The sequence below is a fragment of the Falco punctatus genome (genome assembly GCF_963210335.1).
Source record: "Falco punctatus genome assembly, chromosome: 10".
NCBI classification, from domain to species: domain Eukaryota; kingdom Metazoa; phylum Chordata; class Aves; order Falconiformes; family Falconidae; genus Falco; species Falco punctatus.
Window position 1 is genome coordinate 28,082,415 of NC_137590.1, and position 16,657 is coordinate 28,099,071.

Here is a 16,657-nt window from a genome sequence, read left to right on the forward strand (position 1 = left end):
ACTTTACATTTTGTATCAGTAGGCTCAGCGTGCAGGCTCCTTCTGATTGTGCATTCTAGCAAAACAACGGGGAAAATGAACTTGGTGGAATCAAGTTGGTTTAGTAACGTGTCAGTATCAACATCCTACATGACAAAACATTGTCCACACCTTTTCCGTTCAGTTTTCTTTTCTCTAGGTGACTGACGTTGAACCTGTAGGTGTCTCATGAATTCAGGCCAGCAGAAAATAGTAAGTAAAACCTGTTTTGGACAGGGGTTTGTTCAGCTGCCCAGGTTTGAAGGGGGTGAGATATTTACCTACATTCCATTTCAGCATTGGCTCAGACACACAAGCCCGTTACAATGGCTTAGCCAGGCAATGCGTATCAGCTGAACTATGGCTGCTCAGTTATGTCAGAGCTCTTCATGGCATGTATGTGAATCCTACATACAGAATGTGAATTAGGCATCCAGGCTGCAGCACTGGGAAGCAACTTTTACTCCTGCCTACGTAGTTTTCAATCTCCAAAACCATGAACGGAGCCATGACAGTGTGGCAAATGAATGACTGGGTGACACATGTTGTGCTTCTTCTATGGCACCACTATTAACGACTGATGGCTTATGTTATTGGTGAGGAGGAGAGTTATACTATTAAAAAACCTAATTTATGTCTCTTTCTTCACTGTGTGACTCAAACCAGTTTTGCAATCTGTTACAGGTTAACTAGCCAGGCTTAGGTAGGGTGGGGCCCATAGCAGATTGCAGAACTGGTTTATTCAATTCACAGAGCGAGAAAACATCCTTAAAAATAGGCATTCTCAAAGACAACCAGATACCTTGCTGTCAATTATGGCACACCATGCAACAAAACAGATTTTCAGGCCCCTCAGCTTTTGCTGCTGCCTGGAGTGAGACACTGCGTGCAGGTCACGTGCAGGCAGAAGCCACCCACTATTGTGCTGCAGCTGAAGAGCATGCCTGTCTTTCCACTCCGGGCTACACCCTCACCTGCAGCCTCCCTCCTTTCCTCCCTAACTCTGTGTGCCAAGTGCAGCTGGTTAATAGATCACAGATCAGACCGACCAGCTGCTTCCAGCATATGGGGTCATGGAGGAGGGGAAGCTGCAGGGCTGCTCTGCAAATGTGTGACATGCAGGGCTGGAGATCAACAGGTGATTTCAAGTAGGGAAAGAAATGGAAAAGAGCTGTACTGTTTTTGGCAACAGAGAGAGGGAATGCAATCTGTTGCCTCCTGCAGAGCTTTGCTCTTTTTGACAGGGTAGGCAAGAAATGCAGATGATGTGAGTTGCAGGCTTACCTTGTGGGGTATCATGTACAGCTTCACCTGGACAAGGGACATACCATACAAAGCAGTGACATAGGTGTATCAGAAAGCTCTCCTTTGACGTTAAACTAAAGAAGATGGAATACACAAAGCATGGGGAAAAACTACTACATTACATCAGAAGTCTGTTGTATACATGTTAAAATATGTGATAGATGGTTCCAGAATCTTGCATCCTCTCTTGTTATCAATGCAGTTCTTTTTATTGCTTCCAGACAATTCAAATTTTGGCACTGTACAACACTATCAAAGAGAGAAGTATACTTTTCTTTAGGCAGCCAATACCATCATTGTCCTAGAGAGTTTTCCCAGGCTACAGCCACAGAAGGATAATCAGAAACTGAGAGCCTTGCTTTCACACATTGGTGGGCCCTTCATATTGCTCTGGCAATATGAAGAGGTCCTAAAGCTAAGTTAAACCTAAACGTGAAACTCTCTTTAGCAATCCTTTCCATTGTCATGGCAGTACAAATTTGTCCCTACTATAAACATAACACAGCCATGTTCTGAATCTCTGTTATATTGCAATATAATGGTGAGACACCACAGCATACCAACCGGGGAGCCAGATGAGCATCCTTCATGGGAAGGTTTTGAGAATTTAGGATGTGCACGTGCCAGGGTGGTCTGGGAGTATTTGATCCTGTCTCAGTGCAGGGCTAGACTGAGTGATTTTCTGAAATGCCTCACAGTTCTGCAGTTCTAAAGGTTTATGTTTCCTAAAGAGACAATTCCTTTGTGTGTCAGTCAGTGTGGTCTGGTCTTATCCCCAGAACATTACTCCATATTTTTGCAAAGGCTATCAGTTTACCCACCGTTGGACTGAAAATTAAAAACTACATTCCTGAAATTGGCCCATTTCCTAACAACATACCAAAGAAAAGCAAACAGAAAAGGTATCACACATAATTTAGTTAAGATCGCTTCTTTTGTATTTGCTACAGTGTAAACATATATTCCCTTCTTGTTCCCCCCAAACTGTCCAGCCCAGCTGAATTGTGAACTGTGATTCTAAGAACATCCAGCTTCTGTGCTTTTTAAAAAAGTAATTAAAATTTCCCCGTTTCATCTATAAATTCCCTAAAACTTCTTCAAGTCTTGCTCTGTCTAGATGGAAGACCCTTTTTTTTCTCAAAATACGTCTATTCTAAAAGGAGACATTTGTTTCTGAGCACAGCAGCCCCTATTCATTTCACGCCCCTATTTGTTTCACAGCAGCGACTGTTGGGAAGGGACCTTCATGATGCCTCTCAGTGAAACCCCAGATTTTACAGTTATAACATCTAGGACCAAAATGAACGTTCATATCAAGTGTACATCCACAGCTCTCCTGTCCCTTCTCCACGGAAGTGGCCAGTTTCAAACCAAAGCTGTTCAGATTTCCTCACGCTGCCCCACAGAAGAGGCATGGGAATGCCCACCGCACAGCAGAGCAAGCCAGAAAAGCGATAGGGCTTGGGTAACAAGAGTCACCTCGCTGCCGTCCCATGAAGCTGCTTCACAGGGTAACGAGCCTGTGTGGTGTTTTGGGTTGTTGTGGCTGGGCTACCCGTGGTACTCCAACAGGCTCTGTCACCCCCTGCAACACCAGGTACCTCTGCAGTGCCAGCGCAGCCCGGCTCCCAAGTTTCAACGATGAACACGAAACTTCAGTTTGCATACACGTTAATGTGAGCCCTTTGTAGCCTCACGTTCATGCTAGAGACAACAGCCCCAAAGGAATCGGACTAGAGCTTCCCTGGAGTCTAGGGAGTTCCCTGGAGAATTTCCCTTCCCTGGAGTCAATGAAGCATCCCTCGGTTAGCGCTGCGGTCTGGGAGACCGGAGTAACGAGGTTCTGCAGCCCATAATTTTGCACTGTGCGTTTCCTCCCTGAGGAGTCGCAGGGCTGGTTTATTGAAATCACACACAAATAGGTCTTAGTGCATTTCTTAGCGGCTGATATTAGAAAAAAGCTCAGATAGCCTAATTGTGAAATACGCTGGTGGAACCTGCGGAAACGTGGGCTTTATTCCTGGCTTTGTGACCCGCTGGAGGGCTGATTTCAAACAAGTCTTTTAACCCATCAGCTTTCACTTACCCTCAGCTGTAGAAGAGGGGTGCTCACCCCCTCCGTGCTGCTGCCACGTGCTGGCATGGGCTGAGTACATTCTGGGAACCAGGCTGGGTAAGCCTGTCCTGCTGCTGACCTCCAGCACCTGTTCCCTGGATAACTGGAGAGCTTCAGCTCCAATGGCAGCCAATACAAGACCTTTACCAGCACTCTAAACAAACATGTCTTTTTATTGTTGTTATGGTTGCAGTCAGTTGACAGAAATCCCATAAAACCTGATGTTGTAAAAAATAATAAAAACATTTAACACTACGGAAAAATTACTTTGATACTAAGCGCCAAGTTGGCATGACTTGTCACAGTGTCACATGGCAGTGTCACAGAAAGCAAAACTACTAACGTTCCTTCCACGCACCGAGAGGCTTAGGCCACTCTGGCCAGGCTCCACTGGGTCCCTACACCCCCTCAACACACACCTTCCAGGAAAAATCCCTCAGCAGACCCTTCTTCCACTCTCAACTGAAGCTACTTCAGTAGCTTTAAAAGTGGCTCTGGGCTGTGCTGCTCGACTCCAGTTCAGAAATTGCACTTGATAAGGAAAAAGACGCTTTACTCTTTGCCATGACTTCATGCTGTGGGCCACAGAAAACCCAGCAGTGACATGGCTGTCCCCACCTTCTGTCCATGAAATGGCCACATCTGATCATTTGGGGAAAGCCATTTTGTAAGCTGAGATCCTAATTTTTAAACTGCTGTTCTGTAGGTCAGCCATTAGATTCGATCTGCAGTTATTTCTTACCTTGGGATGATCTTTCCTAGCATCTGAAGTAGTATGAAACTAAGCATTTTTCCAGCACAATAAAATTCGCATTTTAGAAACTTCTGAATAAATATTTAAGAAAAAAAAATAAATATGTTAGGTAAAGTTTAGTTTATTTTAATTTTTATGACTCCTCTGGATGGCAGGACAGCTGTATTGGCTGCATAACATATTTTTCAGAGTTAGAAATATATAGCCATCTGTTCAGCTTGTAACATGTGTTAACAGGTATCTCAAATTTCAATTCAAGAAATAATCGCCTTAATAAATAACGTAACAGCAGGAAACTTGGGTTAACTAATGGAGACCTAGCTGTAGTAGTACTACATCTGTTCAAGTTAGTCATTACAGAAATATTCAGGTACAAAGTACTTGGCTTAAATGGGACCTTTAGCTAAAAAGCATTAGAAAACTGCATTTCCTGGAAGTTCGGGACTGAGACTAAGAAAAAGATCTAGCCAAAAGATTTCCAGCCTTATGCTGTCACTTAGTTACATTTTACAGAGATGAGAGACCTTTACTAACAATATACCCACCCCAGCTTCAAAATTTCTCCTATGGACTTGGTGTGCCAGAGGTGACCCTTTAGATAACTTCAGACCTACCTGGATTTGAAGTTCGGACCACTAACTCTAGAGAAAGAAAAACACCCGTGCAAAATGCCTGGTGTTAAGATTAAATTAAACTCAAATTGTGTAGCCCCTGTAGGATGATATCCTACTTAAGTGGTCTCAGTGCAGATAACGATCAGCTCTGAATTTAATCTGAAAGGTGAGTTAGTACTGGAGGATAGTACCCTATACTTGTACAAGTATGCATCAAGACAAATTACAAAATAAAGTAAAAGTATGATCTTTCTTTTTCTTTTCTTCTACCGCAAAAGGTTCTTTTTGCTGCACAGTAATAGGCAGCATAAAGGGCTGTAACTCTAGGTCTTTGGCTGCCAAGATGAAGAAAATGTCACTCTCAGGCAGATGGTACTGCTGATGCAGAAGGTCATAGACTTGGAAATTCATTTAAACAACGCAAAACAAAGGAATGGTAGCGATAGTCTGTTAATAGTTCGACTATTGAAAAGCGGGTTGAGGAAGCACAGCAAAAAGGAAGGCCAGTCTATCCTTGGATTACCTATAGAAAATGCATTTGATTTCCTTAAGGAGAACTAGAGGGAAACATAAGCCACCAAAAGAAATCATGGTCAGATCCTTGGACCTCTACAATGAGGATCTTGTCTTGTTAATATTTCTGCTGAGAGAGAAAAGTATTCTAGGGAAAAAATGTGTCCAATGAGGACAGTGTCACTGTATTTAATGTTCCAACCAACCAACTGGATGCTGGAGGGGCCTAAGCATCCTAGTTGATGCTGCTCCTGATTCAGCCCTTAATTTTAGGACTGAGAAGCACAGAGAGCAGTTGACATCTTCCTCACTCATCTCCAGTCATCTTCCAACTACAGCTCAGCAGACTGGTGAGTTCCAGTCCTTTGTGGCTAGCATGGGGCAGATGTCATACTGGAGAAGTTACAAGAATATGACTTTATCATTTCATAAAGTACCTTCAGAGGAACTAATTAGGGGGTAACATTAACAGAGAAACCACCAAGTTATGAATGAACTGTCGGTTGCTGTGCCAAATAACTTGCATCAGCAATTATAGTCATAAACGTTCTGGGTAAAAGCACACTTAATAGGACCCTTTCACGGGCTGTGCAGTCTCTTGCAGGAACAATTTAGTGATTCCTTTGTTTGTGCCAGCTACAGAAGGGCCTGGAAGATCTGTGATCTCTATTCAACTTCTGTGACATGAATTTGCACCCATTTTTGCTATTCATTAACCACTTCCCTCCCCTCCCCCAACTTTTTAGCTCTTATGGCTGTGGAGAAAATGTGTTTCAAACATATTTTGAGATGGCAAGATCACCCAGAGTTTGTGGGGAGCCTAGTAAGATGCTCGTGAATATGAACTGCCCTATTTATATTGATCAGTAGCTTCACTGGTAACTTGCAGCCTGGTAACTTTACAACAATATATTAAAATTAATTGAATTTTTCATGTGGGCTTTGCCATAGACACAGGGCATTTCACTTTGTTCTATATTCTGCTGGAATCCCTCAGCAGCTGTTTCTATCTCAGCGCTCTTCCTACAAGCAGGAAATCTGTGGGATTATGGTACATCACTCCCACCCTCCCCATTCAGTTGGGCAGCTGTATAACTCACCTCTGGCTCAGGCCCTGGCAGTGTGGCCACACTGAAGTGACACCAGGAACCTGCACCCACACCAAAGTTACATCTCCCGGCACCCACACCATGCTTCTGTATCTTGAAGCTTGCTTGTAAATTGGTATTATCATGTCACAAACTGCCAAACCATCTATCTATAAGTAGCAAAATCAACCAGTATGTTGTATTTTTTCCTGCTCTCCTCATCACTAGGACAACTTGTAAACACTGAGCAACTTGAAAGAGTTGCACACTAGGGCATAGGAATCTGACAAGCTTTCAGAAATGCGCAGCCCCAAACACAGAAAAACTTCCCATATAAATAGCCTTCCGTAGCTCAGCAGCAGACACAGTTTCAAAACTCTTGCAAACAGAAAGAGACATGGCATCTGACTGGAAAGAAGAGCTTTCTATCTTAAATTCAAAATGGAGTAAAAAACCATTTTTATCTTCCATTCTTGACTCTCTCTCCCAGATTGCATTTTGTACCTGTCCCTTGTTAAGAATCACATAAAAAAAACACCAAACGCTCACCTTAAAGTTTCCTCTATAAGAAACTAGCTGTTGGTACACTATTTCCTATGTGTTAGCATTCAAGGATTTCCAGAATATGATTAAAATATTATGACCTGCTTTTGTGAGAGATGAAGTCATGTAAGATTTATATAGGCTATTGCAACCTTCCTATCAACTGTAACTTTGCTTAAGGCTACTGTTTACGCTTTCAGAAAATACTAGAGATATCCAAGGTCTAAGGCAACAGAAAAAAGGAAAGGGAGACAAGCATCTGTCATGGTGCATAGAAAATGAATCCTTCTGGCAACTCCCGCCCAGCCCTAGATTAATATGGATTTACAATTAACATCATCAGTGAATCAAGCAGCGTTGTAATTGTTTTTGCAGCTATTCCAAAACTTTCTTCTGCACAGACATAACCTAATTCTAACTTAGTGAGACAGAACAGCTTGACACATTTGTTATCTGAAGACCACTTCAGCCAAGGAACATAATGAAAAAGCATGGGAACTTGACTCAGGAGCAAAGGCTCTTCTTTAATATTTGTTCCAAATATAAAAAAAGCCTCTCCCCCCTACATGTCTCATTATTTCTTAGTCTTGAAGCTCTAATTTTGCCCCAAGGACTGCTTAAAAAATACATTCTCTTTTATAGGATTGCTTAATACTGCTCAGTCAAGTGGGATTAGAGCCTTAGAAGGGAAGGAACATCTTTCTTACTCATTTTCTTGACTAATTAGTAAAAATGGCTTTGGGAAACCTTCATTGTAGAAGTATCACTCACCTATTCTTCACAGTGGGGATTAATAACTGGCGTGCGCTATCGCTCGACACCCAAGCGCAGCTGGCGAGCAGCTCTGTGGCACCAGCCCCGGACCCTCGCGGAGTGAAGCGCTGCGGCTGCAGCCTCCACACGGCACCTCAGGGTCGCCCGCATGCCAGGAGCAAACCTGTTACCCCCTCACAGGCACACTCTTCCCGACTTCATTACTACAGTACCTAAGGGCTGCTGCAAAGGGGGACTGACCAAGCGTAACCCTGTTCTGGAGTCATTCCTCCAACTAGCCTTTAGGGAAAACTGAGCGAGCGCTCCGCTTACCTACCAGTCGAGGGCAGGGAATATACCTGTGCCCCAGCTTCTGGAAGTGACAGGAATACGAGCTGGAAAAGGCCAGCCATGATGACGGAATCCGTTTCATGTCCTTCCTTCTCCATTCTGTGGCCAGCCAGCCAGTCTGTGCTGAGAATTAATTGGCCAAATATTTCTCCAAAAGCATATAAGTTTCTTTCCTTAAACTTAAGTAAATTTGTAGATACACACATAGTAAATAAACAGAACATGCCTGAATCATGCAAACATTAAAAGCTTACTTCCAGAGTTTGTTCAGCTACGAAGTTTAAGAAGAAACCAGGGACTATCACTATGTGTGGTACTATGTTTCACTAAGCATTACACCATCAATACACTGAGGTATTGATGCTTGAAACAATTTCCAGTAAGGCTGAGACAAGGCAAAATCAAACCCAGGGATGTGAATCTACAGTCCTCACTAAATCAAAAGCAGGATTGTTGTTGACATGTATACAAAAAAATGACTCAGACTTTAAAAATCCATTATGTTGGCTTACATTTGTGATTTCATTTTTTTTATACACAAGACTGTTTTCAGAATTCCTTACGCGGGTCCAAGAATACAGCCTGGCCACTGCATTTCCTACAGTTGATATGCTGGAGTATTTTTCTAGTCCAGTATGTAAAACTGTCAGGGTGTGATGCAGAAAACCAGGCTTCATGAAAGAGCATGAGACCAAACTGAAATGAACTTCCCAGCAAAGGGAGAAAGGGTTTTTTCTTGTTCCTCAGCACCGCTGCCCACCAGCTGAGCTCAGCTGGAGCGGCTGCACTACAGACAGCCCCCTCAGTTGCTTTGTTGAGCCGTGAGGCTGCAAAAGGTCTTCTGACTTCCTTGGAAAGCTGTAGCTCTAAGCGTTTCTCTATGGTTTTCTGGGATAACTGGGGATGTCAGAGTAATGCTCAGACGTAAGAAGAGAACACAGATCCTGCAAGAGGCGTTAATATTTCTGCTGAGAGAGAAAAGTATTCTAGGGAAAAAAACCCATGTTTTGAGGCATAACTTCCACTCTGCAGTTACTGAAGAAAGAAGGACTTCTTCCTTTGCCTAAGTGTCCAGTCATTAGTAACACGCTGAGAAGTGTGTCTTTTTTTGTGCAGAACCATATGCACCCATCTAGGTAATGCCAGGGTAACACGGTGGGAATCGTCGTTTCCTCATGCCCAACCAGCATCTTTCACTTGCTGTCACAAGTCAATAGGTGCAAAAAATAAAACAACAGAAGAATGAAAAGTACCCAACAACTTAATTCCTAAAGCACTGTCAGAGCTCCCCCTTAGACAAGAGCAGTTGCGCCTGTTACAGCAGGTAATGAAATCCACTTCTCTGTGACAAAACGGGACCCGATCATATGATTTTATTGCTTGTTTCTCTTTCCTGAAGAAGTTCTGTCCTCCAAAATGGTCTCTGAATTGACAATATTAATAATATTAATTCTGTTTGACAATATTTCAGGACTTTTGCAAAGAGCCCTCAACTAGAGCTGAGCTGTAAAAAAAAAAAAATCCTATCTTTTAAAAAATGTAGCAGAATAGGATGTGCTGCCATGTACGCCAACTGAGAACATGACTTTTCATCAGCTATAGGGATTGATTTAATACAGCTGCAACCATGAGGCTTCTGAAAAGCACAATGGGACCTCTGGGACTCTTGCAAGCCTCCCTGACACTTTGAGACCGGCACTCTATGTCCAGATTTCTCTCTTAGGACTAAAACCACCACACGAGGCAAAAAGGAATCTGTGACAGCTTCAGAGCAATTCTGTTCCTGAATAGAAGTGCTGGCTCTGGGATGGTGACGGTGGGAACCACAGAGAAGGAGGCAGGAGTTATTCCCTTTCTTTAACAGTGCACAGCAGTGACAACATCTGCAGAGCGAGCACAGGCTGGAGCGCCAGGCGTAGATGCTATACATATCCCACTTGCCCAACAAAAGAGTCTTCGCCCTCGTCTTGCTTCAGCACTGCTTTGGAACAGCCATGGGGAGAGAAAGACTGAGCCTGTGGGAGAGGTGGCTTTAGGGATATTGCTGGGCAGGTCTTCAAAGCTTGTTCCTTAGCCGTATTTCCATGAGTGTCCATGAAGACTACAATGAATAGCCAGTCATCTTGGTCCTTCCTGAAGTCCATGCAACAGATACCAGGGAGAAGGGTCTCAGTTCCAGATTCTTTTTAGAGCTAATGGTATCTCACAGTTGTTTCATTCCTCACACCCTGGCAGCATATGTTAGGGAAACATATGACACTCATGGCCTATCTCCCTTTCTATCTCACGACAAACCTGAAGAGATCAAGAGTCAATCAGTCTGGAGTGGGAGTCAGTAACAGTGATTCTAGGAGATGACCTATCTGCTGCTCTGTGTAGGGCATAAGGAAGGGGAGTAAGAACAGCCCACAAAGCTAACAGTCAATCATGGAGTGACTCTTCTGCTCCTGGTGGGTACAGTAGCTACCCACCTGTAGCTTGCCTGGCCCAACAAACTAATCCTGAGCATGTTGGGGATGGAGAAACCAGGACCTGAGAGACCATACAAGTCTGGGAGATACACCACCATCTGTGCTAGCTCCAGGTCCGGAAGATTCCAGTGCAGCATTTTACCTTCCCCCAAGGTATCAGAGCTGGTCTGAAAAGGCTGCGAAGTAGACCCTATACTAATACACCTGCACACAGCAAAACGACATCCATCAGTGTGATGTCAGAAACACCACATCACAGGGCTGTCCCTGCAAGAGCCAGCACCAGTGAAAATGGGGCATGTTTTGCTCTGGTTGCACGTTCGCGATAGATCACGTGGATGGCTCCGAGTTTACTGCTGTGGGAGCACACCTGGGATCTTTGAACCTTGCTGCTGAACGCCTCTGTATCAAGGAAGAGGGCAGCCCCTCTCCTTGACAGATATGCTGTTGTCAGGAGGCTGCTGTGGCGCAGGCTAGCTGTGCCGGCTGGCGGACGGCTGGCAGCCCCTGGGTCTCCACGTGTGCATTAGCCAGACGAAGACGGGTACAGCTGGGAGGGTGATGAAAGGGCAAGGCTTTCGCTGCATAGCCCGTGAAACATCTGAGGAGTTGTATGTTTGAAAGTATGGCTATTCATAGCGTTTGACCTCCAAAGATGCTAAAGTGACAATCTATAGAGGGCTACGAAGGACTGAAAGCCTCATTCTCCACAATATTGGGGCATCTATCTGTATTAGCAGGCCCTTAAGGATATAGGGTAGCAGTTCGGATTTATTTAGATCAGTGCCCACCACAGTCCTAGGTCTTCAAGCTCCTGGTTGACTAAGCCTTGGAGCCAGACAGTAAGGGATGCTTGACATTGGCAGTGAGGTGGACATATATGACAAATCTAAGTAAATTAGCCACAGTCATGGTGAAAACAGGGCAGCAGAGTAAGGAAATGAAATCATCTTATTGCCAGAGATGCGGTTCAATGCCTAAACCACTGTACTGTACTTAATTTCAGAATTCACAAGCAGTCCTAACTGAAGAACTAAACCAATCAAACTCTTCTCAAAATATTTCACTGCTAATGATGTAACTGGCTGGTTCGATGCTGCAACCAGAAGCAGATCTAAATAAGTATAATAATATGATGAACTGATGGTATAAAATAAAGTTACAACAGTAATTAAACACAGAACTCTGTTTAGCAATGCAGGTTTGGTTATTAATCTTGCTGGGTTAATGTTCTGGCTCGGAAGCAGTTAAACTTCTGTATTTTGATTTTGATCTTGTTTTGTTACAGAATAAATTTGAAAGTTCTGTAGGTGGTATCTATGAAAAAAACTTCCAGTCCGAAGAGCAGGATTAGCATAGGACAAATGTTCTATGTTGATAGGCATTTGTGATCACATCGAAGATTTTCCTTAAATCAAGACACTTTAATACCCACATATACTCTATCTAGCCACTGGGAAGCAGGTTCTGTGGGGTCAGGTAGACCACTCTTGGCTACTTCACAGCAAAACACTTCATTCACAGCACATTGTCACAATTTAAGAAAAAGCAGTTCCACCATGGTGTATTCTGAATTACAGACAAGGCTCAAATGGTCTCCACAGATGCCAACTCACCGGTAGCCTGATTCAGATACCCCATCTGTCCAAATGTCTATTGCATTTCTTCAGATCTCTGGGTACATAAAAAAAAAAAAAGTAATTTTTGCTGCCTCTCTTCCCCCTCTCACCCTCCTCCTCCAACATCACCTCCTTTAGGATGTAATGCCCCCAAATGGCTTTGGGGCAGCTTTTACAAAGGATTCCCATTTCGGATGCTGTTCTGACTCACCGCAGAAAGAACAGTCCTCTCCCCTCCTCACACAGCAGTGTGCACCATTGATTTTGTAACACAAAAGCCCTGAACCAAATCCATCCCTAACATAACTTTACTAAAGTCAACAAAATTACTCCAAGAATTAGTTTGCCTCTTGATTTTGATACCAGAAAATGCTTCATCCAGCATAAAAGTAGAAACTTAATACACACTTTGGTGTGTTAGACAGCCCGGTCATCACAGCACTGTCTTTGCTGTTGAATAGGGTTATTATCTGTATCTGTGTTTCTTCTAAATCTGGATATTGCATTTGTTACGCAAAGAGAGAAAATTAGTTTTACTATTTGAGATAGGGACTGCTGAGACAGCTGAGTTTCAGCATATGTTAATAGTACAACTGTTCTCATTTAAAGAGCTATTCAACCCTCTAATAAAATTTTCGTTTTTAAAGATTTCCTCTACTAAAGTACACGTGAAGTACCATGTACCATTGCCATCTAGTGGAAAGGTAAGTAAGAACACAGGTTTCCTTCACATCCACAATGATCACTGATTATTATTTTAGCTAATTTCAAAAAAACTCTGGAAAGCATACAGTAAAGCCCCTACAGCTCTCGATGCCTGCCCTGCTCTCAGGGAAATCGATAGCTTCCTGTTTATTTCATCTTTTGGTAGGGTAAAAAGAAGTGTTTGACTGCTGTTAACAATCTTACTGATAGAGTGTTTCTTTGGAAACAGAGGAAGCTTAGCTTGGTCCCTTATCTTTGATTAAATATAACATTCACTAACTTAATTGAAATAGAGCGTGTTAGCGGGTACACATGGTCAATAAGAATGTATTTCAGAGACAACTGCTGTGAAAGGGGAGGTGGTGGTACAGCAGAAATAGAAATAATGCTGTAGTAATGCAGCTTCTCCTTGGCTTGTCTAAAAGAATGAAATTAACCCAGCTTTTTGCAATTAAAAGCATATGCATGTTTCAGGCAGGCTGTCAGATTATGCATTAAATTGAGGAGCTTCTACACAAAAACTCTGGTCAGGCTAAAAGACATTTCTTGTAACCATTTGTTTAATGAATTTACATCTGCTGTAACATTCAAAGAAGTCAGTAGAGCTCAAGTGCTTGACAGCTGCTCTTAAAAAACCAAGGAGGATGCACTTTGCTCATCTTCCTCACAGACTTTAGATAAGGATGAGAAATGTTACAGAGATGCACTGGAAAGCCTCAAAGGCAAAATACATGATATCGAGTTTTACTAGATTCTTATCATTTACAGTTCACCCTAAAACTCCCACACATTTGTTTCTTAATGTCCCTCATGCTCTGTTAAACCTCACTGCAGCAATGTTCCCATAGGAATGTGGCCACTTGCCAGACTCTCTCATGAACATTTCATTAATCTTCTTGGCTCTCATACAAACTACAAAACATTATTTGTTAGCAATTTAACTGTTTTGCTCCCAAATGTGCCAGAAATGTGATCTTTGCTATGCTTTCATTCAAGAATACACGAGGATAATTATATAGTAAGTGAAATGCATTTTTTCTACATTTAGCAAGATACAGTGCCAGGAAAGGTAAACTGATTATATCTTGTTTCTGGAATTAATTCTCATGCTATCCTAAACCCCAAATCATTCTCAAATGTTAAGATCTAACTTATACTTAGCAAAATACATCCTTAGATGGAGTATTATTTCAACACATTACACAATGATCTCTGACTTCTTTATTAATTCGGACCATACCATATAATCTACCTACTTCAGAGGATAACTTAACAGAAAATACTGTTTCTGTGTTCTGGAAGTCTGGCCTGACCCATGTCCGATGATGATGAGAAAAAACTATTACTGGCTTTGCAATAAATATGCAATAAATAAGTGTCTTTGCATGCAAAGCTTTGAAAGCACACACAACTTGCTAGAGAGAAGGGAAATAATTTAGAGAAAAGCAACTTCATCCTCTGCAGACCAGGGAGGACTTAATTTTAGATAGACAGATATACAACTCACGTCATAAAAAATGGGAAGCTTCAGAGTGGTATCAGTAGATAAAGCTGTCCTTGGGTGCCTATAACACTAACAGTATAGAAGCAGGTTTTATCACTCAATCTGATATAGGCTTAAAACCCAACAGTATAACAATAGAGAGACATGCAGATGCAAACTCAGCTTCATGTGAGAAGTGTAACATCTTCATTTTCTAAGTTTGCGGTATTGCAAGGAATAACCTTCCTATGTGTCAGCTCCGTGGGTTTTTTGTAACTAATCTATGGAGTTCAGTTAATTCCTCAAATCACATTTTCACTTTGCAACAATGTGACTGTTTTCAACAATATTCTTCCATGGCACTACAGGCAAAGTGGTATGCATCTGCAACTGAGGGATGAAATGGAGAGTAAAGAGTGAATAAAAACTGCAGTCATTTAAAAAGACAAGATCAGAGAATTAAAGGGAGGGGAATGAACAATAGCACATTTATAGGCCTTTCTGTTTTCTCTCTGACTTCTGTAAAGTGCACACAAGAAACCAAAACATTTGGGATGCATCCAAACTCAGGTACTTTTGTTTTAGCAGCACTTTTCTGGCTTAATATTGTTCTGCAATGTAATGGGCAGAGACAAGCAGCCATACTCTTCATATTGTGCAGTTGCTAAATTGCAGTCTGGGTGAACAGACACATACTTGACAAACCATGCAAGAAGCAGTGGCCACAGGCTGTTTGCCGGGGCAGAACTTGTCTTTCTTTCTTAGAATAATCCTTAGGGGAGAAGAAGAAGGTATTGCAAATTACGCTGCAGAATGTGCTGGACTGTGGCAAAACCTAATTGATAGATGCTCTTTCAGTCCTACCTTTTAAAATTATAGCAGGGGGATGAGTGCAGAAGTGTTATGAGTGTGTCCATAGAACGTGAGAGGCTGATGATAGAAATAAGAAGCTCTATCAGTTGTTATGTGCAGCACGATAATAAAGAAACCGGTCAAAGCTTTTAATGTTGCTTGGAGAAAAGGAACAGGAATGACATAGTGCTTAAGACCGGTTGGCAAAAAAACAGGGTTTTGGTGAGACAACGGCATGATCAGCTGCATGATTTTGATTGATTGGATGTTGGGTTGATCAACAGACTCCTAGAAGATGAGGTGGGTCATAAAGTATGATCCGATGAAGGGGGGGTTTGGGAGCCAGGAGTTTTTATTCAATTAAAGTAAGTAGGAAAAGGAGGAAATAACCAATGGAGGGGGCAAGACACCCAGAAAAGTATCTGTTGTTCTTGGATGGTGATGGGAGAGCTGATGTAGCTCTTTTAGCACTGGAATGAGAATACTCACCTGCAGTGTTGCAAGGGTTAAAAGCAGTGCAGAGACAACACATATGTAATTTGCCATTTGGAATGAGCATTCCCAATTTAGCTTTCAACTGGTGGCAAAGCCTAGTCATAGCAGTGAGATGCCAAATATTAATTTAGGCAAAGCTATGCTGCTATATACTCTTGGAAGCTGTATGATTAGAAGAAGTCAATAGAGTATAACTGACCTAATTTCTTATTTCTATTTCATAACTAAAAGCAACTCAAGGGAACCCTGAACACAGAGACTTGCTCAACCCACACCATAATTGGACTGGCTGATTGAACTAGCTGGTTGGCTAAAATTGTATTCTGATTAAATTGTAAGACCTTTTTTCCAAATGGCAAAGCTCTCCTCCCTGAAATTCCCGAGAGCCCCATCTGAGAATTGCAGTGTAAAGAGAAAGAGAGCGCATAGTGTCAGACAGCCTCTGTTGTTCCCCCCAACAAGTTATAAATAAATACAGGATACTTACAGTACTCTGTACTACAGAAAGACAAGTGTATCAAGGCCAAGTGTCACAGTCCTCCCTGAAAATAATTGCAGCGTGCAACATAATCCTACATACTCTAGCAATATGTAGTCTAAATAGAAACTAACAGGATAGCACTGGATTGTGGGTGGTGGAATTGTACCAGACCCTGGGAATTTTATGTTAATTAAGAAACGCTGATTAATAGAGAAAGTTAAGTTTTAATATGCCAGTAATAAAAGAGTAATTGCATTTAAATAACAGGCATGTCTTGATTCCCTGGAACAAATCTTCTGATTTTTAATCAGGGGAATTCACCTAGTGGAAAATTTTGCCTGACTTAAGACAGCAGCAGTTTTCTGTTGGTGTTACTCACCGCTGTTTAATTCCTTATCCCAGAGGTCTGCCTGGGTAACTGAGCCATTGGAAAAGAGGTCTTAGAAGCAGCAGAAGTTACAGTATTGATACCAAAATTACTGGGCAAGGTTGTGTC